We start from the raw sequence: 25,903 nt of genomic DNA, 5'->3' as shown, positions 1-25,903 counted from the left end.
CCCCACAAAAAGGAAGTTTAATTGATTGACGCTCATGTCAGCTTGCTTAGGGTAGTATGGTGCTTCACCTTGGACTATATCTTAATTATGACATGGTGGAAGCCCCGACAAGCAGGCGATACCAGCTTCGTGGTGCTCGTCGCCGATCCCGTACTCATGGAATAAAACATTCCATCCTAGACTCGATCCAGACCGAGTGGGAGATGCGGATGAATCACCGCCTTGTCCACCTCGCCAACATGAAGAGGGTGCGACTCTTCATGGACGAGGAGGACGAGGAGGAGGCGCTCGAGCTTCGTCTTGCCTCCAGTTGACCACGAGGCCGGCGGCTCCGGCTTGGGGGTTATCGATATCTCCGATGACTATGAGTAGTTTCCTTTTTAAATGTAGCATGTTTTTTTTCATGTATTATGTAGTATAGTAGGTTGAATGGATGTTGCATGGAATAGTATGAAAATGAGGGTTTGCAAATGAAAATTTTGGTTGCAATGGCGAACAAATCAAGGGTGACCCACCTCTGTCCGCGGACGCGGACACAGACATATGTAGGGTTATATTTTTCAACTCCGACTATATGTGCTCTATGCAAAAATTTGACGTGGCACCCTTTTACTGAGTAGAGACAGAGAGAGTTATCATATGTTAATTTTTTAGTACCGAAATGGAGACACTCATACTTCTTCTCTCACAAAACACAAATGAGAATTCTCTAAAAAGACACACAAATGAGAACTATTTTAGTAGTATGGCGTTGTATGGAAGTCAATCAGGCGCTACAGAACAGGCTCGGCGATATACCAACCGGAGTATGGACTGATCTGGACCTCATGCATGCATATACACACACAGTACATAATATTGCCGAAAAAGGGTTTCCCCCGCTTTGTATACAAAGCAACCAACCGGATCATACAGGGATAGGTGCTGGGGCGGAAGCAGCAAAGTCACGCCCAAAAGAAACAACAGAAAAAAAGCAAAAGAAACAAATGCCGACAACGGCGGATCAACAAAAACGAAGAAGCCTCGCGATCGCTAGGCCCACCGGTCTAATCCACTAGGCTCCAAGACTCCGAAGCGCCGGCACCAATCAACACCTCCAAGAAGGATCGCGACGATGACGACGCTGCTGCCAAGGGTTTCCCCCGGTACACGACGAGGCGATAGGAAGAGTAGCCCCCGACGTCCTCCCGGAAGGTCAGGCGGCACCCACAGGCGCCACCGCGCCGGGGTCGGCCACGCCGACAGGGGTTTCCCCCGATCCCAACCCGCACCTCGGGCGCTCCGGATCCCGCCACCAAACCAACCACCACCCTACGCCAACGCAGTCATGAGGCCTCCACGCCGTCTCACCACGGCACCGCGAAGTGAGAACAGCACGACGAGGAATCAGAGCCGGGACTAGGGCATCAGCACAATCGGCACGCGGGAGGGCCCCACCTCCACCGTCAGCGACAGTAGCCGTCCGGACGCAATAGCAGGAGCACACCAGGCCCGTAGGCCCACAGGCCCGACCGAGCCCTCGTGGGCCCGTAAAGCTCCCGCCTTCGCGCTGCTGCCGGCACGCCATCGACGTCGACGCCCCAAGTCCGAGCCGCTCCTCCTCCTCACCGCGCCGCAGACAACGAGACCATGCCGGGGGGCCGGCCCCCAGGGGCCCAGATGGGCCCGACGTGCCCGGATCTGGGCCGGGGGCGCGTCGACGGCCACCCGGCACCACCACGCCGCCCCGCCGCCAAGGAGCGGCGCCGTCACCACGCCGGCCGCCGGCCGCCACCGCAGGGCCGCCGGACCGCAGCCAAGCCGGGCTGCACCGCCGCCGCCTCCCTGCCCCGGGAAGGGAGCACGGGCGCGCGGGGACTGGAAGGCCCGCCGCCGCCGGCACCACCCGGGCCAGCGCCGGGGGCGCCCGCCGACGGCGGCGGGGGGAGATGGGGAGGGCGGGGTCCCGCGGGCGAGGGGCGCGAGCTCCGCCCCGGCCACCTCCCGGGGAGGCGGCGCGAGGCGGCCAAGACGGAGGGGGGGTAGGGCGGAAGGGGGCGGAGGCGGGGGGGGGGGGGGGGCGGGGCCGACGGCCGGCGGCGGCGGGAGGGGCGGCGGCGGCGGGAGGGGAGCAGGGGAACCCTAGCCCTGACTAGTCCTAGCGGTTTGTCCCGACCGAGTTTCCAATCAACGAGAATGATAATATTGGGCACTGTAATGAACAGGGTGCACATTTCTTCCCTTATTTTGCGAGGGAACAGGGCGCACATTTCGTGGGGACAAAATACGGGAGCAGTGGCAAATACCTTTGCTGCTCCTCAAGGGAGGAACCGGCCGGTGCGATGCAGTGTCGGCCGGTGGCCACACCACGAGCGAGCGCCATGTATAGGCATAGCCAGCTGCATGCAGCACGCATGAGGAATTCAGTCAGGATCGCCCAAGGACCACCCGCTGGGATCCCTGTGATCGATCTCGATCGTAGCTGGGTACTAGTACGTGCTACCCTACCTAGGGTTTGGATATGTGACCACTCCGCTCCACTCCGGCCCGAGCAAAACAAAAAGACAGATCCGGGTACCAATCGCGCCCGCCCGGAAAAACATATCCGTCCATCTTTGTTGCTTTGCTTAGACAAGCTAGCGGAAACGTGGAGGGAGGGATACACAAGAAGAAGAAAGACAGAGTGCGATGAGCCGATGAGATCGCCAACAGTGGTCATATCTCTGCCTGCCGACTTCTCCTTGAGCGGTTCAAAAATTTGCAGAACAAGTTTGAAATAATCCTCCTGTTCAAAAAGTTTCAAGAAGAAATTTGTGACCGCGGTTGGTCGCGGGAGTTCAGACTTGGGACCGAGATCTCGGCCCTCGGGATTTGCTTTTGCATTGCATGCAATGCAATGCATTCAGGCGCAATAACTTCAGTCTCAGGAAGCTTTACGTACTCTGCGGCCAGGCAATGCAAATTGCAAAGCAGGCTGCCATGGATATGAATCATCGGGCGGGCAGGCGGGCAGGGCTCTCTTCCATCCTTTCCCCCGGGGATGAAACTTTGCCGAGCCGAGACGTGCGAGCGGTCACGTCGACGATGCACTGTGGACTGTGGCTGACCACGAGCCGCATTCATTCATGGCCGCAGGACAAGGCTCGCTCGCAAGCTGTCTCCCCATCGACATCCACCTCCACCTTCCCTGTTTTGTTTTGCCTGTGTTCTTCTTCCACGTACGAGCAAGGACATTGATAGGCTGCAAGAGATACTACAAAAATGTATATGGGTCATCAATCAAATCGTAGCAAGCAAGCAATGCAATGCAATGCACGCCATGTCCCTGCCTGGAGAGAGGGGAGAGGAGAAGGGCTTGATCTTGAATGAATGATGCATCAAATCAAGTTGGTTCTTGCTAGGAGGCGCAGCTTTGAATTTCGGATGGAGACCATCCGCCTCCTTGTTTCCAACATCCAAGCCACATGCTAAGCTAGTGGCCTCACTCTACGGTGCTGGTCACCCTCTAGCGCTGCAGCGAGATACTGTACTTGTCTTCAGAGGGACTTTGAATGCCGCACCCAAGTCTTGCACAGTGGGTCAAGCTGCTCATAATCGGGGCATTGTTGGGCCACGGTTTAATTATCAGAATCAGTTGTTTAATTTGATTTGGCAAGGCCATGACGATGAAGATTTACTATACACGTATTGCAGTTGCATAATACCACTGGATTTGCCACCGTATGCTTGCTTTTTTACGAAAAGGAGGATGGTCCCGGCCTCTGCATCTCGGTGATGCATACAACCATTTTATTAATTATTTAGAAAGACCTTACAAAATAATATATATGTAAGTCTGAAGCCACCATCTTAGCAATATATGTCGCTACTCCTATCCAGTCTAATAAGAGGTGCCAATAGTCCAAGCCAAATACCAAACAGACCTCGCACGAAGCCGCTTGTCTGCTCTGGGGACACAACGGTCCGACACTCTCAGAGTCCGCCGCCGCCGTATTCCACCGATCCATCTTCAGAGCAGGTACTGACGCATCGACCATGCCAGGCCTGTCGTCGATGCCACCACGACGCCAAACAACGCCACTCCCTACGCACGTCCATCAAGACACATCCGATGTCGAGACTCTGCTGCACCATGCCGCCAGGAACCGTCGTCATCGACGCGGTAGATGCCACATCGCACCACCTCCTGATCCAAATCGCCTCCAATGCCAATAGATCGGTGTCCACCAGCCACATAGCTCCCAAGGTGGCGCTTTCAAGAAGGGAACGACGCGAAAGACACTGTCGCCACCCACCCCAGTTAGGGCTTTCACCCGGGAGACAAAAGGGCGTGGTGGAGGGATAGGCAGGGCCGCCGCATGACACGAGGCCGTCGGGTCGGGGCGACCAGCGGGCCGATGCAAGGACGCTGCGCGAAGCCGCCAGGTCGGCGCGATCAATGGGCAGACGCGCGGACGACGCGCGAGGCCACCGGTTCGGTGAAGAAGCCGGCCGATCGCGTCGGTGTTAGAGTAGAGGCGTACGGGGTCGACGGCGGCGGTGGGCGACGCAAACAGGATCACATGGACCGGAAAACCAAAAAGGAAATGCCGATCAAAGCGACCAGCGAGAGAGAGAAAACCCGGATCAAAGGATCGGAAAAAAGACCCTCTAGAGCAGCCGGCCAACACGGCCGGCGAACGAAGCCTAGGTACGGGCGGCACGGCCCCCGGCGGCGGTCATGGAGGCCGACCGCCCCAAGGGCAGCGCGCGGGTGCGGAATCGGCGGCGGCTAGGGTTTAGAATCCGGAAACTGATACCATGCTAGAAGGGAGAGAGGGATTTGGTGGAATAGTCGTTGTATTGCTTGAGCCTTGTGGGCATATATATAGGACTACAATCATCTACTTGAAGTACAGGACAAGTCAGAACAAATCCTAATCTATCTCGTCTTTCCTAATAAACATTATATTCAACAACTACACATTATTTCTGACACCCGAGTACAACGTGTTCATTTTGTGTTATACGTAGTTGTGTAGAAGATAGTCCCAGCTGAGTAAGCCCTGATGTCCAAAGAAGCTAACACTAAGCAATAACCCAGCTCCAGAGCAAGATTTGAGAAGCTTACACATTGTTATCGGCCACCACTTTTGGATTCTCAATCAAATGCCGTCACAATTCATAAAGATTTAGCTAGCTTTCTTGTCGTAGAAGTTTTCAACCCTGATCCACATTAAATTGAACTTCAACATATAATATGAACCCTGATTGGCACTGAAAAGAAAAGGGGAAGGTGCCGATATCGGAAACCATCCACATGGACTGATCTAGTATAAAAACATGTCAATATCAGTGATACAGATCGTTACACAAAGGCTGAATAAATTTCGAAGGCAATGTATGTTGGGTGTTGTCTGTTTCAGTGTCAGTGTCTTTGCACTGCTTGAGTGAGCTACTACCGAGCTCACCCTCCTCCAATGGCGGGCCTTCCCTTATGGGAATGGAGCAGGCAGGTCCTCCTGTCCAAACCATCGTCGTCTCGGCCCACGATCTAGCTATCAGTGCCATCATCTGACGGGAACCTCTGAAAAAACATTTCGAACCAGTCATCAACCGTCCCGATCTTTGACAAGGAGGTAAGCCGACCGATAAATTCTGCCCGGGAGCAATGGAATATGAACCAAAGAAATTGACAATTTTTTAGCCCGGGAAAACGGAATATGAACCAAAGAAAATGAAACGGAATATGAACCAAAGAATTTCTGCCCGGGAAACAGAGTATCCGGGTCAACGCCTCCACGGTAGGAGATAGGAGGCGTCCAGGCCTGCTTCTCCAGCTAGTCTCCATGGACCGGGGGAGACACAACCCCATGGCTATCGATCGCCGAGCACGCTCGCACAACGCCATGCTTGTGATCTTCGACGCTGCTCTGCCGACAAACTAGCGGAGTCCCGATCACCACCATCGACCACCGCACCCGCGAGGAGAGAGACCTCATCGCTCACAGCCACCAGCCGCACCGGGCCCACCATCACCTATTTGGAGCGGGACTTTCGACCCGCCTAGGGCCCAATCTGCTCCGCCCGAGCACGAGCCCCAGGTCTTGGCTATCTCCGCCGCACAAAGCACTGCGCCGTCGGCCCAAACCCAGGAGAAGGGAGGAGCCACCACCATCCGCACCACCCGCGGCATGGTTTAGCACATACCCTAGAGGGGAGGAGCCCCGGATCCTTTTAGAAAAATAACAATTAGCAGATGCAAAGTATCCAGGTTTAGCGTACATGTGATGGCCAAAGTGCATTTCTCCAACGATTAGTCTATGTTCAGCAACATAGCTAGTTGACATACGGATATGAGAAAAATATAACTAAAAAAAAAATCAAGAAAGCTTACAAGTTTTTAAAAATAAACTTGACTTTCTTTTGCACTAGTATATAAATTTTCATGAATAAAAAACCAACATTGATTTCAGGGCAAAAAAAACTATGGCTGTTATAGGTCACCATTCACACTATTTCGGCCGAAAATTTTGTTTATCTAAACGAAGTCAACAGCATTCTTTTTTGGATTTTTTACAAGTACAATGAAAGGTCAAGCTTATTTTAAAATTATTTTTAATATTTTTACTTTTATCTAATTATTATTTTTTGTACAGGGTGTATATACATCCATAGACCAATCGTTGAGTACTAGACTATTTTATTAATGCTTCACTGTGATTGATGCTACGTACAGTTCAATTTGTGTGCTTTCTTTGCTCCTGCACTATTATTTATGGCATGTGCTTAATTTTGTATGACCAATTTATTTTGTCTAAATTTTTTAACATGTTTTTGGCATTTACTGTCAAATCGCGTCAACTTTGGTTAGTGTGGTATTTACCGTAACCGTACTGAATTTACCGAAACCGAACCATGGTGTAATTTATACCTTATTTTACCAAAGTATCAAAACCGTATTTATTGATCCATATTAATCAAATTAACCGAATGTGTCGGCCTACCAACCGTGACCCAATTTCTAGGAGAATATCTGGCAGTATGTTGTCCAAGAATTTCAAATCTAAATTTGAAACGTAGCTGAAAAACAAAAATGACAAATTCGACATTGAATAGTACATGAAATAAGTTGACCTTTAGATTTGGCCCATTATCACAATGATGTAAAAATTGTCATTTTTGTATCTCAAGCTACGTTTCGGATTTTCATATGAAATTGTGTGACAACATGCATTGACGTTGTGTCAATGTATTAGCTTATCTTTTACATTTTTGCAAACATTTTAAAAATAACATGCTTGGTTTATGAAGGCGGTGATGTTAGGCCAACTCCACCGCGCAACCCCATTTTGTCCGGCCCCGTCCGTTTGGGATAAAAGGGACAAACCAGACGGCCCAGCGCGCGACGGCCCGAACCCATCTGGTCCATTTTGTCTCCGGGCGGACCCATTTCGAGCGCAAATATGTGTCGGGTTTGGGTCGCGGCGGACAGCGAACGTCCGCGTCGGGGCCGCGTGGCCAGCGGCCACCTACCTCCCACCCGCCAACATCAATGCGCACAGGCGGGTAGCCCCACCTGTCATCCGCCCAGCGAACGGTCGTCGTCCTTCTTAAATGAGAAGCCGTGGACCGGTCGTCGTCCACGCTTCCCACTCCGACCCCTCTCTGCCCCCTCGAAACCCGACACTCTTGAAACCCTAGCCGCTTCCCGTCCTCGACCTTGCCGGCCGGCCGCATCCATGGGAAGGAGGTGGCGCAGGCACCGGCCACCTTCCAGCCCGCCGTCCCCCGTGCACCACGGACCGCCGGCCCACCTCTGAACGCCGGCGGACTACGTCGACCTCGTCAACAACGACGACGACACCAGCGGCCACTGAAGACGGCGACGGCCATGGCATCGACGAGCGCGGCAGGAGCGCGCGGTTGGCGTTTTTTCATTTTGTTTTATGTAAATTATGGAACTGGGCCGTTTAAGATAACCGTGAAACTGGGCTGTTTTGTGGCCGTGAACCTTAAATTATGTTTTAAGTTTTTTAACTGCGTTTATTTACTTTTTTAGGCATTTTATTTAAGTTTTTCTGTTTTTTATCACGTCCACCCCGGACATGATTTAGGGTGCGGCCGCGTGTTGGGCGCATCCACAACTCAACGGACAGAGACGGACATGGACGAACCCATTGCCGCCCCCAAAAGGACAAAATCCGACCAAACCGGACATACGTTTAGAGTCGCACGGTGGAGTTTACTTTAGATATACCGCTTAAATAACATGCTTGACGTGAGGTGAAGGTTATCATACCATGGGTCTAGGAATCGAGATGCCTGACAAGACAACGATGGCAAAGCTAGTTTGGATTGCACATTTTTGCTTTGCGTCGTTGCTGGTTACTCAACAGTTGCAAAAGTCAAGGACATGCCCGTACGTTTGGGTGACCGAAGACCGCACGCACCACGCAGCAGAGGCAGAGGCAGCCAGCCCCTCCGCCTGCCGGCAGATTTTGCGTCGTCAGGCATGCGTGCTGCCTGAACATGCCGATGCGACCATAGTGGTTCGGATGAGGTTGGGTTCCCAACGTTTGACCTTAATTGAGCAACGAGGACCCTCTCACGTCTCGTCCTGATTCAAGCTCTCCGGGTAACTCTCGATCTCGATGGACACACACAACGCAAGCACCGCCAAATTAACCCTAAAAAAAGTACCCAACTACAGTAGTGTCTAAACTCTCTTATATTTCTTTACGAAAAGAGAGGGAGTAGTGACGAATATTGGATTCTAGCGCAGAAAACGTCGCGAAAAAAAAAAGAGGTCTAGAACTGTGCGATGATATCAGGCAACACACGTACGTAGCAGTTTGCACTTATCGTGCATGGATTCCCGCCGTTCATCGCAAGAATGGGTCTCAAAGATGTCAGGAAAGAAACATAGTCGACAATGCTACGATCGATAGATCATGGTTCATGGATGTGTCCAGTTCAAAAGGACGCAAGGTGACGTTTGAACAATTATTAAAACCAGTGTGCCATCGAGTACTACTACGTACGTTAATAATCACATTATTTTGGCAGAGGTCAAATTGTCTGTTTGGGCTCACGCCTTGTGCCGTGCCGTCATGCTTGGAGCTACGACTCAAACCCTCCGGGGATCCCAACACCTCTGCTCTCAGCACTCTACCCGGCCCCGTGTCGCTCCCCCGCGGGCGACCCGGGTGCGCAACCCTAGCCGCCGGCCCCTCGATTCGCCCTCTCCCTCCCCTCCCCGCCGCCGCCGCCGGCGGGCTCCGCTGGGCAAAGCCCACGCGGTGCCGGTGGCGGCGGGCTCTGCTCGCGCTCGCCTGGAGTAGGGACTGCGAGGGGCTTCTTCTTCGATCTGGCGGTGGTGCTGGGAGGCCGGCGCGTCGTGGCCAGTGGGGGCGCGCAGGCAGGAGTTGGAGCAGGGCAGCGCGGCGTGCTGGTCGGTCGCGACGCGCGCGCGGGCTGGGGTGGCGCGCCCCGACGCATCTCCTTCACGCTGGGGAGCTGCGTCTGGAGGGCGGCGCGGAGGCTGGGGTGTTCGGTCTTGGCGCGAGCGGTGTGGCGGAGCGCGTGCTAGGCGTGGGCGTGGTCTGGCGCGGCGTTCTTCTCGCGGGCGGCGGCGGGGGGGGGAGGGGGGGCTCGCGTTTCGGTTGGAGGCACGGCGGGGGGCAAGGCGAGGGCTTTCGCCGGATCCTGGCGAGGAGCACTTCTGGTTGGTGGTTGCAGGTGGAGCGCCAGCATCAGCGGTGGCGGCGGCGTTGAATCAGCCATGGGGGCGGCGACGCCGAGATGGCACTGCCAGGAAGGTGTCCTGGTGTGCAGCGGGCTTCTGGCCGCCTCCGTGTGAGGGGATTGCGGCGATGCCCCGGTGGAGATGGCGCCGGAGTGAGGTTGGAGGGGCGGGCCAGATCCAATTTGGCGGCAGTCTCTCGGTGTCGATGAAGGCCGATGGAGCGGATCTGGCTTTTGCTCCGATTGGAGGATGTGGTTGCTTCTCGACGGCGATGTTGGTGGAGGTCTGGTTCGCGCTCTCTCGGCAGTGCGGGTGGTGTTGGACCATGGCGACGCGGCTTTAGTGGATCTGCTACGGTGACGGTGGTGCGAGGCTTTAGGAACGGTGCTGCTCGGTACCTCGTTGGAGTGGAGATGCGCAACATTACGGATGAAAATCCTGTCCGGTTTTGGCCCGTCGGCGTCGATGGCATCCGCGGGTGTCGTTCCCCTCTCTGGAGGCGACGTTGAGTGTGTTGCCATCTCCCTCGTGCTTGGCGTTGGCAGTTGTCTCCGGGCGAAAGCCTTGGTCCTCTGGAGCAGCATGATGGCGACATCGGCGACGTAGTTTCTCTGTTGGGACCATCGTGCGAGGAGACTGAGTTTCCTGTTGACGCTTCTCCGGTGTTCGTCGTGGCCCTGACCGCTCACCTCCAGCGCTGTGTATGGTCATCGCGGATGAATCCAAAGGAAACTGGAGTTGCTGTTTTTCGAAGGTGTTCGGCGTCGATCAAGACACGGCGAGGTGTTGGCGAGGTGTTTCGGATTTGGGCAGGTTTTTCCGTGTTGTAGTTGTGTTGTTGTGTGTGGCTGTCCTGAGGATAGCCGGAGGTGGTGTTATGCTACGCTTGTTGTTCGCAGCGAGTGGTAGATGTCATGTACTAATTTTCTCTCTTTCTATAAAGCTATGGTACGCGTTTCACAAAAAAAAAAATAAAGCTATGGCACGCAATTTGCATACCCTTGAAAAGAAAACACCTCTGCTCTCTATAAAACACCGCTAGCTGCAGCACGTGGAACAGAGAGCTATTCCTCGCTTACCGCGAGCTCTAAGGTAGTCTCGCCTCTGGCGCCCAGTGTCTTGTGCCAGCCCAGTATTGTAGTACCGGCTTCCTCTGTTTCCGCTGTTTTGCATCGGCTCTTCTTAGTTTTTCTTCCTTTTTATTTTTCCTTTCCCTTTCCTGTTTATTCGGTTTTCTGTGTTGGTTTTCTTTGTTTGTCTTCTTTTGTTTCCTTTGGGTTATTCTCTTTTTCCTTTATAACATATCTCTACTTTTCCAATACATATTTACATTTCTATTATACACTCGCACAAAAAATGAAACACGTTGAACTTTTTCAAACACATGATGTACATATTTTTGAATATGTGTTAACATTTTTCGGAAACATGTAATATTTCTTTGAATGGTATGAAACATTTTTTTAAACTACGCCGATATTTTCTTATATTGTTAAAGCATTTTAAAAAATTATGAACATATACTTGCAACACTTTTTAAAATTTCATTGTACAAAATATTTTTTTTGAATTATGAAAATAATTTTTTGGATTATATAGACATTTTTTAAAAATCTCACAGATAATTTTTCGAAACAGCTGAACATTTTTAAAATGTGACCGTTTTTTAATGCTATCAATATTTCTTTAAAGTTGTACGAACATTTTTCCAACACCAAATATCCTTTTTTAACATTTTATGAATTTTTCATAAATGTAAGTAAAATAATTTTCCATTTTATAAATGTAAGTAAAAGTAATAAAATAAAAAATTTGCACCAGAGAGCCAGTGCTGCTTCCACGCCGGGTTGGCCCATTTAGGGGGAGCCTAAGGCGAGTGGCGGGAACGTACCTACGTCGAGCAGAGCCTCCTGGGGACCATACTGGGCGATGGGTCAGTCTTTCCATGCAGAAACATAGTTATTTGGCCCACTCCTTTGGTTTGGAGGATTTTTGTAGGAATTTCATAGGATAGGATTTTTGTAGGAAAAATTCTTTTAGAGCCCTTTGGTTTGTAGGAATGGAATCCTATTCCTATGGAGGAATTCTTCCTATCCTTCACAATCCATAGCAAAATAAACATTAGCCTACACTCAATGGAAAAAATCCTATGAAGTGAATCAAAGGACATCTTCTTTCCTATTCCTACTCATAGGATTTAAGATGCATGTCATTCCATTTCCTATGACTTTTCTATTCCTATGATTTTCCTATCCTATGAACCAAAGAAGGCCTAAAATCATTAAATGGTGGGCCACAGGAAACAAGTTTCTTATTTGGCCTGGGCTAGCACTTTGATCTTAGCAATTGACCCCTCCTCATGCTCTATGCACCACTAAAAAAAGTCATGCTCTATGCGGGCAATTACATCTGCACACGTCTCACGACAAATCTAGCAGTTAAGCAAATATTCCATCCCGGTAAGATACACAAATATTGCAAGAGAGTGAGCTTTTAGAACCATGGTGCCTATGATCGGTTCGGTTGTATACCTTGGAGCTCGTTTTCATGGACTGTTTTGAATTGGTCATGTTCACGCTGACCGGTTGAGCTATTTTCCTCATGTTTGATCGTTTGTGCGTAGGATTAGTAGGAAATGTTTTCGTATTGATTTCTGGCGTGGGTCTTGAATACCCAAGCATCTATTCCAGAGAAGGTTTTTGCCTCAAGATTCACCCACTTGGCTGAAAAAGATCTTACAGTAAACCTATACATGGCACGTGGTATTAATTTGGGATGTGGTGGTGTACAAACGCCTCGTGGATCCATTTATTTTATTGAATTTTTTTTGAACAGGTGTGGCATTTGGTTTGGTTGCTTTAGCGTTTTTTGGTTGTGTTTGGCTCAATCTGTTCGTGTGTGTTTGTGTGTGTGTGTATGTGCTGTCCCTTTCGGCTGTTTGAATGTGGTTTCTTTCTCATGTGCTATCGCTTTCGGTTCTGCCGACGTGGTTGTTTTTTTAGCGTGTGTCACTGTCCATTCTAGCATATGTTTGAAACAGATAGTTCATCACGTTTGCAAAGCATAACCACTGTTAGGTTTGTCCATAATGGTCAAGCTATTAGTTAATATCAGAGTGGTCACAGGTAATAACAAGAGAGAGTTGTTAATGGGACGCGGGACACTAGATCAATCAAACGACTATAAAATACTCATGAATATAAACTGTAGAAAATTAAAGGCAAAAAGAAGAGATGGATTAGCTGATTAATCGAGTTGTTGCATGCATGCAGACTAATTGGGTGAGGCCGCGTGGTAGCAAGCGGACCAATTGGAATTGGCCATTTGATTGCACTTGATTGCAGCTGTCAGGCGACAAAAGGTGTTGGCCGTACCTATGTGATGAATCTGGGCTGCACAGTTGACTGGCACTTGGTTCCAGATGCATGTCGGGCGGTGCCATGCATCGGGATCGGTCGAACGACGCGGTCCACCAATCGGAACTGCCTGCGAGAGTTGCGTTTGCTTCCAGGAGTAAAGCGACAAGATTTGTGCGCTGATCCATGCAGCGATGGCGGTGACGTGACAAGCAAAGCTAATCGGTCGAGGCGGTGCGGTTGCGTCGTCCGGATATTTCATGCGGCGTTCGCTCCGTCGTTTTCACCGTACAAACTGACGTATCCCTGCCGCTTTGTCTGGTATTTCTACATCGTGTGCGTCACTTTCCGTCGGTGTTGATGTACTCGTGGGTTCTAGAGTTGTCTAGCATGGTGAGGTGCTATATATAGGCTGGCTTTTCTCTTCTGGTCGTGCGTGTGCTCTCATTTCTCTCCTATTGCTCGATGGTTGCTCCTTCATGCAGTTGTGATGGTTTGCGCCGTCCTGGGCGTCCTCGTGGCTCCCGTGCTCTTTCGGTTGGTCGTCGCGGTGGCTCAGGGCGTGGTGCTGGTTCTACTGATTCGCCGGATAGTGCTGCGTTTGCTCATCGTCGTCCGTCTTGTCGGTCTGGCCGTCGTGCGCGTGGGTCGTCTTCTTCGTGTGCTTCCTCCATGCTGTCTTCCGTTTCCCAGCCTGCATGCTGCTGCATCACCTACTTTCACAGGAGTAGTTCAGTGTTGTTGCATGGTGGTGACCTGGTGGGTCTCTCTCTCTCTCTCTCTCTCTCTCTCTCTCTCTCTCTCTCTATGAAGTGTCCCATACATAGTGTGACTGTATCTGAAGCGGGACTGCTTCTGTCTGGGCAGCTCAATAGTAATAGCGTGTGTTTCATCACCATCAGCTAGCGATCCAGGACTTCGTACTAAACTGCTACTAAATTCACAAGAGGGAGCATTTCAATAAATAAAAAAATCTATCGATGCTTTATAATATCATGCATACATGTATGATGTATCAACAGTTCTTTTTAGTTCTTCATACCAAAAAATAAATTTGCAATGTCGAAAAAATATGAAGTATAAAATTATATTATGAAAGGGAATTTTTTGATTTTCAAAACTAATGAACTTGGGCCTGTGAAAGAACATGCGGTGCCCCCATGTTTGGTTTTGGTAATTGATGACAATCTCTATGGACTAATGGTTTCCTTGAGTTATATTTGAAGGTTTTGTCCATAGGCTTTTCTTGGGTACTAACCCATGGTCTTCGTGAGGGTTCTTTGTGGGGTTAGGTTGCGGTGTGCAAGTTCAAGTGGAGCATCACGAAGAGATCAAATGCTTGAAGCTTGCCGTCCTTTGTGGTGATAATGGACTTGTGAAGATGTGCGGAAGAGTGGCTCACCCATAGTGGAGTATGGGGGAGCAATCAACTAGTCTTCATCGAGTCAACACAATCAAGAAAGGTGGTCCAACTTGAGGGAGTCAAGATTGTCATCATCTAGCTCAAGTGGACCATGTGCAAGGCAAAGGTTTGCCCTTGATAGGTTTTCTATTTTACCGGTCTCATGATGGTAGTTGGGAGACCGGGTTATAGGATCGATTGTCGTACTATCAAGGGGGGCTCTCGATGAGTAGCTTGATCATATCGTTCGTAGAGAGCTCAAACCATTGCATCCTTGCATCATCTTTCTTGGTTCTTGCTTGGTTCTCTTTGTGAGTCTTAGAGCTTATGGTCATCTTGATGACAAGCTTGAGTTCATCGAAAACGGAGTTCACATGCATCTTCTATGATGTTTTCGATGTTGGAGGTTTTGCCGGTTCTTCTCGGTTGGAGGTTTCACTCCTCTATTTGTTGGCATACCTCCCCTCCCATGCTACTCGTCGTCTTGTTTCCAACAAGCTTGAGTTTGCTCAATTCGGAGCTCATATGCAGAAGTTATGGCAGTTCTGGTTTTCTTGAGAGTGGTTTTTGTCTGGTCCTAGCGGTAGTACCGCTTGGAGCTCTCAGCCGTTGTACCGCTGCTTCCGGGCGGTGGTACCGCCAACTTGCTCAGCAAAGTCTTGGGCGGTTGTTCCGGCCAGGCACCGCCCAAGTACCGGTCAGGCCTCTGTTTTGATGCGGTACTCGGGCGGTGGTGGCCCGGTTGGTCCGGTCGTACCGCTCAGGACTTAGCCGCCCGAGCGCTCAAGGCCATGCGGTTGCACCGGCCCGGTACCGCTCGACTACCGCACTCAGGGGTGACTCCCTTCTATTCCTATGCGGTGGTTGAGCGGTGGCTGGGCGGTTGGTCCGGTTGTTCTTCTCAACCGGTGCTACCGCCTGGTCGCCCGGTTGTACCGCCTGGTAGGGTTCTGCACATATACTGTGAGTCCCGGTTGTACCGGGACCAGGAGCGGTAGTACCGCTCGTGTGCGGGCTGAGCACATAACGGTTGGATTTTCCCCCTCCTATAAAAGGGGGTCTTCTTCCCCATTGAACCAAACCTTTTCAGCTCGTGTTCTTCCCCCATTGTTGACCTTCTTCGACCTTGCTAATTCTCAATCCCTCCATGGATTCTAGTTAGTTTTTGAGGGAAAAGAGAGAGGAGATCTAGATCCACATTTCCACCAATCACTTTCTCCTCTGTGTGAGGGGAACCCCTTGAATCTAGATCTTGGAGTTCTTGGTGTTCTCTTTCTTGTTCTTCCTCTCATTTTCCTCCCTAGCATTAGTTGCTCCGGTGGGATTTGAGAGAGAAGGACTTGGGCACTCCGTGTGCCCTTGCCATTGCATTTGGTGCATCGGTTTGAGTTCTCCACGTGATATGTGGAAGTTACAAGTTGAGAAGCTTATTACTCTTGGGTGCTTGGTACCCCTGAGCTTGTTCCTCTTGGGTGCTTGGGCGCCCTAGACGGTTGTTGGTGTTCGGAGCTCAATCATTGTGGTGCAAAGCTCCGGGCAAGCTTCGGGGTCTCCAATTAGGTTGTGGAGATCACCCCGAGCAATTTGACGGGTACCGGTGACCGCCCCCAAGGGTTGCCAAAGTGTACGGGTTCGGTGAACGCCCCCAAGGGTTGCCATTTGTACGGGTTCGGTGACCGCCCTCAAGGGTCCCTTAGTGGAATCATGGCATCTTGCATTATGCGAGAGCGTGAGGGGATTACGGTGGCCCTAGTGGCTTCTTGGGGAGCATTGTGCCTTCACACCGCTCCAAACGGAGATTAGCATCCGCAAGGGTGTGAACTTCGGGATACATCGTCATCTCCGCGTGCCTCGGTTATCTCTTACCCGAGCCCCTTTACTTATGCACTTTACTTTGTGATAGCCATATTGTTTCTTGTCATATATCTTGCTATCACATAGTTGCTTATCTTGCTTAGCATAAGTTGTTGGTGCACATAGGTGAGCCTAGTTGTTTTAGGTTTTGTGCTTGACAAATTAACCGCTAGGTTTATTCCGCATTTGTTAAAGCCTAAACCGTAATTATTTTAAAACGCCTATTCACCCCCCCTCTAGGCGACATCCACGATCTTTCAACCTGCTTACAACACGTATTCATCAGTTAACTACACTTTTTTGGGGTAATTGCTCTTTCAAATCTCCATAAGAGGGCAAAAACACCACTCTTCTCGAGATGATCTCAGTCAGCTGGATGGGCTCCACACTTCCCGTGCCATTTTATATGTTTTAAATTGCACTTCAGAGAGCGTTCACCAGTTAACTGAAACTTATTGTGTTCTAAAATTTAATCCAGGTGGTGTCTTTGGACTAAGGCCACTCTGGAGTGGTAACATTAGCACAACTGATGGTTGGTTTTTTCCCCCTGTTGACATGTATCTCCTTTCTTTTGATGTGAATACATCAATAGAATAAGGGGTTTCTAATATTACTATCTTACATAGTTCACAGATTATTGAAGCTTTTTGCGGCTATGGAAATCTGACCAGAGACTATTCGGTCTTATCTCTGAATTGAAGATAAGAAGTGTAAATGTTCAGATATGTATGTTACCCCTTTTGTAAACTAATATAGGACCGTTTAGACTACTACTTTAGATCACTAAAGTTGTGATCTAAACGGTCTTATATTAGTTTACAAAGGGATTACCTCCTAACCACTCTTTACAGATTTATTATCTATGAAATGCATCCAAGCAAGTCCTATCTTATCTGCAATTACCCCCTTAGATATCTGAAGTTTAGAGCTCACTATCCTTCCAGGTTCTCTACTGGTTGTATTTCCTTGACAACTTCGAGGGAGGAATAAGTACTGTTTGTCATTCTTTGACATGTATAATACAATACTAGAGATGTGAATTGTTGGAGTTCATTTAGTGGAGTATTAGTAGATAAATGATTTCTTTTCTTCGCATTCAACTGGTGTATATGTGTTTAGTCCATTCCCAAAATGATTTGTAAAGTTGCCTTAACAACTAAACAGCCTTCATGTGTATTGGTACTCTGTTTTTTGGGCAGCTGGAAGAAATCAGTTTATCAATTAACAAATATGGCATGGAGGGAGTAGTTAGTTAGGCATCACAGTGAAGCTTGGCGAAGGGGCATTTTTTTAGGCCTACAAGGCTGGATGCACTGTATCAAAGTGGTACCATCCAATGGGCATTCATTTGTCAACTACCACTTTTTTTAGCTGTATCGCGTACCAAAAAATTGAATTGACAATGTCTGAACAAATATGAAGTATAAAGTTATATCATTGAAGAGAATTGTTTTATTTTCAAAACTAATGAAGTTGGATCTGCTTAAAGCACATATTCACAAGTTAACTTCACTTTTTAGGGTAATTGTAATTTAAATATCCACAAGAGGACAAAAACACTACTCTTCTGGAGATCATCTAAATAAGATGGAAGGGCTCCACACTTCCCGTGCCATTTTATGTATTTTAGAATTTACTTCAGAGAGACTTCATCAGTTTGTGCTCTAAATTTTACTTTAGAGAGTGTCTTTGGACTGAGGCCACTTTAGCACAATTGATGGCTGCTTTTCCTCCCCTGTGGACATGTACCTCCTTTATCTAGATGTGAATATATCAATAAAACAAGGAATTTTTAATATTACTGTCTGACGGAGTTCACAGATTATTGAAGATTTTTGCAGCTATGGAGATCTGACCAAACAGTCTTCTATCCTACCTCTGAATTGAAGATGTATTGGGTCTGTATATGAAGTGTAAATATTCAGATATGTATGTTACCTCCTAACTTCTCTTTACAGATTTATTATCTATGAAATGCATGCAAGCAAGTTCTATCTTATAGACAATTACTCTCTTATAGATAAATCCGTTGATTCATGAATTAAATGGCCAGAGATCGGTGCAGTCAAGTGGATTGATACCTGGACTTTAGAGCTCAAAATCCTTCTAACTTCTCTACTGGCTGTATTTTGTTGACAGCTTTGAGAGAAGAACAAGTACTGTTAGTCATTCCATGACATGTATAATTTAAATACTAGAGAAGTGAATTGATAGTTCATTTAGTAGAGTATTAGTAGATGATGGTGTATATCCTGATATGTTTAGTCCGTTCCCAAAATAATTTGTGAAGTAGCCTTAATAATTATAAACCTTCTCTGTATATTAGTACTCAGTTTTTTGGGGAGCTGGAAGAAGCCAGCTTACCATAACATGTGAAAATGAATTTATTTACCTGCAGTGTTGCTTTTATTAGTTGACAAAGTTGTTTGTTAAATACTCCCTCCGTCCGGAAATACTTGTCATCAAAATGGAGAAAAGGGGATGTATCTAGATGTATTTTAGTTCTAGATACATCTCTTTTTATCCATTTTGATGACAAGTATTTTTGGACGGAGGGAGTAGTTAGTTAGGCATTACAATGAAGCTTGGCCAAGGGACTTCTGTTGAGGCCTACAAAGCTCGAAGAACTGTAAGTAAAGTGGTGCCTTTTGATGTATATTCATTTGTCGACTAATACCTGGCCATACTAGAGAAGTGCGCACACCCCCCCCCCTAACAGATTCTAAATGTGTACTTGGACGACCTTTAAATACCTGGATGATATTCCACATAAACAAAGCCATATCGTCATTTTAATACAATAAGCAAGCAGGGTCCCATAAAACAAATAGCTACTTTTTTTTGCTGTGTAGCAAATTCATTACTTATGGGTGCATCAAGAAGAGCTCTCTGCACAAAGGATTCATTACCTGAGCGAGGCATACAATTCAAGCGGCCTTTCACGGGTTCACATTAATTGATAGCATATAACCACAAGATTTTATTTCTTGAAATATAAGACCACACCAACCTGCAGAAAGGAAACACGAGTTTTACAGCAGGTAAGTGGCCACTGTGAAAAATTGAAGATAAAACACAACGTGGTCATTCAACAGGTAAAACTGAATTTGAGGTGAAGTCACTAAATTGAGCATTTGTTTCCCCGTTGGACATGTTGGAATTCAAAAACATCCAAAAGGAGAAGATAATGCATCAGCCAAACTATCAAAATTAGAAAATCTCTGTCAGGCACAAACAAATGCACCAATCCGTGAACCTAGACAACAATATTAATAAAAGGTTATATTTTTCCAGCGAACAATCTCGGGCTGCCTCGAATTACAAGAATTTTAACTTATGTGGGCATCAAGAAGAGCTCTCTGCACAAAGGATTCATTACCTGAGCGAGGCATACAATCCAAGAGCCCTTTCAACGTTTCACCTTAGATGATATCATATAACCATAAGTTTTATTTCTCAAAATATAGGAGGTGTACCACCCTGCACAAAGGAAACAAGAGTTTTACAAGTGTCCAGTAGCCAGGGTTGCATAACTGTGAGAAATTGATGATAAAACACAATGTGATAATTCAACAGGTAAAACCGAATTTAAGGTAAGCTAACTAAATTGAGCATTTGTTTCCCCATTGGACATGTCAGAATTCACAAACATCCAAAAGGGAAAGATAATGTATCGACCAAACTACCAAAATTAGAAATTCTCTGTCATGTACAACAAATGCACCAACCCATCAACCTAGACAGCAATACTAATAAAAGTTACATTTTTCAAGTAGCCAGGCTGCCTTGAATTACAAGAATTTGATCACTATTCTTACTAAGAAACAAGTAAAGTACTGAAGTAGTACATGTTAGCATCAATCTCATTACTATCCAGAGAAGCTCAATTCAGGCAAAACAAGCCAAGGAAGCACACGACAACTAGAAACAGTGAGTGAAGCAAAGGAACCGAACCTGAGACACCCGAGGAGGAATTCGCCATCTCTGCCACCCAGCCCAAACGATACCCCAGCAGAATTGAGGAGCACGAGGACGATATGCTCACCCCACGAGCAGCTCCATGGATCTTGGCCCTCTCCGTGGCCAGGGCGACGGACTGCGATGGCGAGCACGAGTCCATGGAGGGGATCAAGCAGCGCTTCGCGGCGGTGCATGTGTGGCTCGCAGGTCGACTGTGGGCGGTGCGCGTTGGAAGAACTCACGTGTGGTTGCGGCAGTGCACAGCCAGGCGAAGCTCGCGGCGCGACGGCGGCCGGTGCGTGCGTGCGCGTAGTTGCCGTGAGTGGCTACCTGCGGTGTGGCCGCCGCACGACATACGACAGCGCTCGGCCCCTTCGCTGCTCCCGCCACCTCTGTAGCTCATGGTGGCGAGCCGGCGACGTCTCTGTGGCGAGCCAATGCCATCTAAATGGTGTGCGGCACAGGAGCAGAGAGAGCATGTTGGGATAACCTTATCTCTTAGGTTATTTTACATTTTAGCACTTATGATTTCCCTTATTCGTAACTAAGTTCTATAGCTTGCATGTTAGTACTTTTCAACACTTCTAAGAGGGCAATGATGGAATTATGCTTGAATGAAATTTTTTATTTCTACTTTAACTCGCAATCGATTGGTCTGAATCAAATGCATATCATATTGATGCCACCTTTATTTGTCAAAATCATTGTTAGATGCACTGTCGCTAAGCACCTATAGATCACATGAAACAATTTGCAAATGCTTTGCATCATTTCATTGGAGGTACACATCCGGCGGAAGGCTCCACAAGAATGATATAAGCTACAAATGAGTGCAATGTGTCCGGTCTTGCTTGGAAAAAACGACAATGTATAATTTCCATCTTGCAAGATGAAGCACCCATGCTGATAATAAATGTATACTTTGCAAATTCTTCATGTGCATGTCTTGCTTTTTTTAACTACAAACACATGCTCATAGAAGTTTGACTACAAACATATACACACATAATGTATCTACGGGGCGCGGCGTGCCGCCGCGCGGGCATGGCTAGTAGAAACCTACCCGTGAAGAGGTACCATAGTCTTGCCAAACTTTATTCGATCCTCTGCACCACCTGTTCACGCTATGGGCATTCGGACTCGTGATCACACTTGCCATGCAAAGCATCGCACCGATGGAACGATCCTCTATGATCCGTCCAAACGTAAGAAGGAGGCATGCATGACAAAAAATAAAATATAAGATAAGTTTGATAAGATACAAATAGAGATGAAACAGGGACCAATACATATAACATGTATGGCAAGAAATAGTGATGAAATAGGGGCGCAAGTACCCGCATCAACAGAACACCATACAAAAATATTTTTTTCCAAACAAAAAAATATCTTCTTATGATTAAAAAATGATATATCTTTTTAACAACCTTTTTGTGACGCCCGGATAATCAAGCTACAGTAATCCCCTACTAATGATGACACATCACCTCTGTCACTGTAATTAATCTCGGGTTAATTCGAAACCGTTTCAAATTTAAATCCTAAATCAATCAAACGACAAAAGTTTTCAAAATATTAAACTAAAATGTTCGGGCTGTGCCAAAATGGCATAGGTAATTATAATGCAGAAAACACATTTTTATAAAATGCCTAAATACTTTTAAATGAATTAAACAGAAAACAAATAATAAGAGATAATGGAAAAAAGGAACAACAAAAAAAGGGAAGAGAAACCCCCGGGGCTCCGGCCCAGCAGGCCACCGGCCCAACTGGGCCACGACCTGCCAGGCCGGCCCAGCTCCCCCTTGGCCCAACCGGCCTCCCCATAACCCCCATCCCCGAAACCCTAACCACACACTCTCCCCCCCACTCCCCACGTCTCCCTCTTCCCCCGATTCCGGATCGGATCGGGAATGGGCCTCGTGGCCCTCGCCTGGAGCCGCCTCGCCGGCCGCCGTCCTCGTCCCCACGAGCCCCCCTCGCACCCCCTCTCCTCCCCTGGATCTAGATCGGCGACGCCGCCCCGATCCCGTTGCCCCCGAGCCCGAAGCCGGGGCCCGACGCCGCCCCGCCGTCGCCGGCTGCGCCCGCCTCCGCCACCACTGTCGCGACGGGGCCCTTCCCCGCCGGCGCCCCTCCATCCCAACCGCATCGCCCCTCTGCCATGGGCTTCGCCACGACCTCCCGCGCCTCTCCCCCGAGATCGACGCCGCGCCCTGCCTCGGGTCGTCGCCCACCCGTCGCCTCGCCGGCGTCGCCCGTCGTCACCGCCACCTCGTCGCGCGTCCCCATCCTCCTCGCCGGACCTCCCCCACCGGCCTGCCTCCTCGACGCCGACGACGTCCCTCTCCCTCCTCGACACCCACTGCCCGAACCCCTACGGCCACTGTGAGCGCCTCCCCGTGCTCCTCTCCCCTCTTCCCCTCCTCGTCTTGGACGTCGCCATGCCCGCCGTCCCGTGTGCGCGCTCACCGCGCCGTGCCCGCGCACCGCACCCGCCCGTGGCCCGGCCTCTCCTCTGCCAGTCCTGCCGTCGCCTTCTCGCACCACCACCGCGCCGGCTACCCTGCCGCCCGCGGGCCCGCTCGTCGCCGGCCCCGCACTCCGTTCCCCCCCCCCACGCCGGCCGGCCACCGCGGCCGCCCTGGCCACTGGCCTCGCCCCGTCGCACTCCCTGCGGGCGAGCGCCCGCCCAGGCGCCCGTTGCCCCCTTCCCGGGTGGACTCGGGCGCACGCCCGCATGCCCGTAACGCTAAGGCCCCCATTGGCCCTATGACAATGGGGCCCCACGCCCCATAACGTTTTATTAAAAAAAGAGAATTAGAATTAAAAATAAAAATAATAATTAAAAATAAAAATGGTTTAATAAAATTAGTTATTAATTAATTAATTAATTAATTAAGTTAATTAATCCTGATTAGATTAACCTAATCACTAATTAAATTAACTAATCTGTAATTAACCTAAACAGAGAATGACAGGTGGGTCCCACTGGACCCACACGTCAGGTTGACCAGGTCAATGGTCAACGTTGACTGCTGACATCACTCTGATGTCATGCTGACGTCATCATTTACTATTCTGGATAATGTTGGGATAAATAATTAATTAAATTCCAGAAATTAATAAAATCTTTAGAAAATCATATCTTTTAATTCGTAACTCGGATTAAAATATTTTCAACATGAAAGTTGCTCAGAACGACGAGACGAATCCGGATACGCAGTCCGTTCATCCGCCACACACCCCTAACCTATCGAACCCGCAACTTTCCCCCTCCGGCTCCTCTGCCCGAAAACACGAAACCCCGGGGATATTTTCCCGGATGTTTCCCCCTTAACCGGTACCACCTCATACCACGTTAGGGCCCGCCTAGCATCGTTACTTGTCATGTCATGCATCGATATGCTTATGTTTACATGGTATTCATTGTTTCTTCCCCCTCTTCTCTCCGGTAGACTACGAGACCGACGCTGCTGCGGCCCAGTTCGACTACGGAGTTGACGACCCCTCTCTCTTGCCAGAGCAACCAGGCAAGCCCCCCCCCTTGATCACCAGATATCGCCTATTCTACTCTATACTGCTTGCATTAGAGTAGTGTAGCATGTTACTGCTTTCCGTTATACCTATCCTGATGCATAGCCTGTCCTTGTTACTACTGTTGATACCTTTACCTGCAATCCTATATGCTTAGTATAGGATGCTAGTATTTCCATCTGTGGCCCTACATTCTTGTTCGTCAGCCGTGCTATACTATCGGGTCGTGATCACTCGGGAGGTGATCACGGGTATATACTATATACTTTATACATGATACATGTGGAGATTAAAGTCGGGTCGGCTGGTGGAGCACCCGCGAGTGGATCTTTGTGGCAGAGCGACAGGGCAGGTTGAGACCGCCTAGGAGAGAGGTGGGCCTGGCCCTGTTCGGCGTTCGCGGATACTTAACACGCTTAACGAGATCTTGGTATTTGATTTGAGTTGGCTACGAGCCTATACGCACTAACCAACTACGTGGGAAAGATATGGGCACTCGGCGTCGTGGTATCAGCCGAAGCACTTCGTGACGCCAGCGACTGAGTGGCGCGCGCCGGATTGGAACGTAAGCCTGCTCTTGTATTAAGGGGGCTAGTTCTGCTTTCGGCCGCGTACGCAACGTGCAGGTGTGCTATGGGCGATGGGCCCAGACCCCTGTGCGCTTAGGTTTAGACCGGCGTGCTGGCCTCTCTGTTGAGCCTAGGTGGGGCTGCGACGTGTTGATCTTCCGAGGCCGGGCATGACCCAGGAAAGTGTGTCCGGCCGAATGGGATCGAGCGTGTTGGGTAAGTTGGTGCACCCCTGCAGGGAAGTTAATCTATTCGAATAGCCGTGATCTTCGGTAACAGGACGACTTGGAGTTGTACCTTGACCTTATGACAACTAGAACCGGATACTTAATAAAACACACCTTCCAAGTGCCAGATACAACCGGTGGTCGCTCTCTCTCAGGGTTACGAGGAGGGGATCGCCGGGTAGGATTATTGCTATGTGATGTTGCTTGGAGGACTTCAACCTACCCTCTTCTACCTGTTGCAAGACGGAGGTGACCAGAAGCGTAGTCTTCGATAAGACTAGCTATCCCCCTCTTATTCTGGCATTCTGCAGTTCAGTCCACTGATATGGCCCTTTACACATATATCCATGCATATGTAGTGTAGCTCCTTGCTTGCGAGTACTTTGGATGACTACTCACGGTTGCATTGTTCCCCCCTTTTACCCCTATCTCTACTCGATTGCTGCAACCAGACGATGGAGCCCAGGAGCCAGACGCCACCGTCGATGATGACTACTACACCGGAGGTGCCTACTACTATGTGCAGCCCGCTGACGACGACCAGGAGTAGTTTAGGAGGATCCCAGGCAGGAGGCCTGCGCCTCTTTCGATCTGTATCCCAGTTTGTGCTAGCCTTCTTAAGGCAAACTTGTTTAACTTATGTCTGTACTCAGATATTGTTGCTTCCGCTGACTCGTCTATGATCGAGCACTTGTATTCGAGCCCTCGAGGCCCCTGGCTTGTATTATGATGCTTGTATGACTTATTTTATTTTAGAGTTGTGTTGTGATATCTTCCCGTGAGTCCCTGATCTTGATCGTACATGTTTGCGTGCATGATTAGTGTACGATTGAATCGGGGGCGTCACAAGTTGGTATCAGAGCCGACTGCCTGTAGGAATCCCCCTTCCAACTCCTTGGCCGAAGTCGAGTCTAGACATTGCAAAACTTTTACTAACATGGCTGTGTGTCTTATGGGCACACGTCGCCATTGGGTGGTAGTAGGATCTTTTACTCCTCGACCTTTACTCTAGGACTCTGATCTCTCCTCTATTCGGGTTAAATGAAGTTTACTAAATCTAACAATAGGATCTCGTTATCACTTTCACCCGGAGAGCCCCTTGTTACTGATGATCGTCTGCTGCACCAGAAGACCCTGAAGATACTCTCCGCTGTTAACCCGAGAACTTGTGTTCATCGCGTTTGCAATTCCCCTTCCACCGCAAACCCTTATGGATAACTACTTGCAGTTATTATTCTTACATTCATCCCCAGTTGGTCTTGTTATTACAAGATAACCTGAAAAACTCATCG

General features: G+C 48.9%; 1 long non-coding RNA gene across 4 annotated transcripts; it reads right to left on the bottom strand.

The window, feature by feature from the left end:
* Positions 1-5,139: 5,139 nt before the first annotated feature.
* On the bottom strand, positions 5,140-20,753 carry LOC123086823 (uncharacterized). Of its 4 annotated transcripts, XR_006441140.1 has the most exons (5): positions 20,521-20,752; positions 20,273-20,414; positions 19,698-19,798; positions 19,228-19,328; positions 5,172-5,545 (listed from the first exon to the last, which is right to left on the bottom strand). It is a non-coding gene; the product is annotated as an uncharacterized lncRNA (long non-coding RNA). The 4 variants fall into 4 exon arrangements; XR_006441138.1 differs by having other exon boundaries at positions 5,140-6,192; positions 20,273-20,752; XR_006441139.1 differs by having other exon boundaries at positions 20,273-20,751.
* Between the last annotated feature and the right edge of the window lie 5,150 nt (positions 20,754-25,903).

Source organism: Triticum aestivum, chromosome 4A, assembly GCF_018294505.1.
Source record: "Triticum aestivum cultivar Chinese Spring chromosome 4A, IWGSC CS RefSeq v2.1, whole genome shotgun sequence".
NCBI classification, from domain to species: domain Eukaryota; kingdom Viridiplantae; phylum Streptophyta; class Magnoliopsida; order Poales; family Poaceae; genus Triticum; species Triticum aestivum.
The sequence above is the reverse complement of the archived record's forward strand: the minus strand, read 5'-3'. Positions and strand labels throughout refer to the sequence as shown.